Source organism: Bison bison, unplaced genomic scaffold (assembly GCF_000754665.1).
Source record: "Bison bison bison isolate TAMUID 2011002044 unplaced genomic scaffold, Bison_UMD1.0 scf7180017864519, whole genome shotgun sequence".
Lineage (NCBI taxonomy): Eukaryota > Metazoa > Chordata > Mammalia > Artiodactyla > Bovidae > Bison > Bison bison.
The window spans coordinates 1,089,517-1,090,939 of NW_011495072.1; positions in this window are offsets into that span (position 1 = coordinate 1,089,517).

Genomic DNA, 1,423 nt, shown 5'->3' on the forward strand with positions numbered 1-1,423 from the left:
GCCACCTCATGTGAAGAGTTGACTCATTGGAAAAGACCCTGATGCTGGGAGGGATTGGGGGCAGGAGGAGAAGGGGACGACAGAGGATGAGATGGCTGGATGGCATCACTGACTCGATGGATGTGAGTCTGAGTGAACTCCGGGAGTTGGTGATGCACAGGGAGGCCTGGCGTGCTGCGATTCATGGGGTCGCAAAGAGTCGGACACGACTGAGCAACTGATCTGATCTGAACAAAAATAACCCTCAAATCTTTATGGTTTAACATCACAGATGTTTTTTCTCTTTGTGCTTTGTTCAGGGGTCAGGCCGTTGGAGGCTCCACTTGTTGGAGCAGAGTTTTGCTCCAAGTACTCAATTTTAAGTATCCTAGCCGTTCAGTGACAAACTTTGTTTATACACATTTCATTGGCCACAGCAAGTCACATGTCATCTCCAACTTCCTACTAGAATCTGGGAAAAGGAAAATGGAATATTGATGGACAGTATAATGACTGCCATAAATGTACTCTGAATTTCCCCAGAATGTGACTAACGTGATTTGTTTAGAACCCAAGAGTTATTAACCCGTCAACTACAAATTGGCATTTGCCTGTCAACTAAAAATTGGCACTTGCCAAGAGCATTGCCATCGACTGAACAAGGGCATTTGCCATTGGGAAGATCCCCTGGAGAAAGAAATGCCAACCCACTCCAGTATTCTTTCCTAGAGAATTCCATGGGCAGAGGAGCCTGATGGATTACAGTCCTTCATGGTGGCTCATGCTCAGTTGTGTCTGACTCTTTGCGACCCCGTGGACTGTAGCCCTCAAGGCTCCTCTGTCCAGGGTATTTACATGGCAAGAATACTGGAATGGGTTGCCATTCCCTTCTCCAGGAGATCTTCCTGACCCAAGGATCGAACTCAGGTCTCCTGCATTTCAAGCAGATTCTTTACCACCGAGTAGGGTTGTAAAGAGTCAGACACGACTGAGTGACTAGTACTTTCTCTCTCTTTTCACTTTCTGCCAACATTGAACCCTGCACTGCTGTGGCTCTTGACCTCCAACACCCGCTGTTGAGTTCAGGGTGGAGTGAGGCCTCTGTGCTCCAGGGAATCTGGTGGGACATATCTTTAGATAGTTAGATTTTTTTCAGGAACTGATATCATGATCCCAATCTTCAGTTCAGTTGCTCAGTCATATCCCATTCTTTGGAATTCCATAGATTGCAGCATGCCAGGCTTCCCTGTTCATCACCAACTCCCGGAGCTTGCTCAAACTCATGCCCATTGAGTCAGTGATGCCTTCCAAACATCTCATCCTCTGTCATTCTCTTCTCCTCCTGCCTTCAATTTTTCTCAGCGTCAGGCTCTTTTCAAATGAGTCGGCTCTTCTCATCAGGTGGCCAAAGTATTGGAGCTTCAGCTTCAGCTTCAGTTCTTCC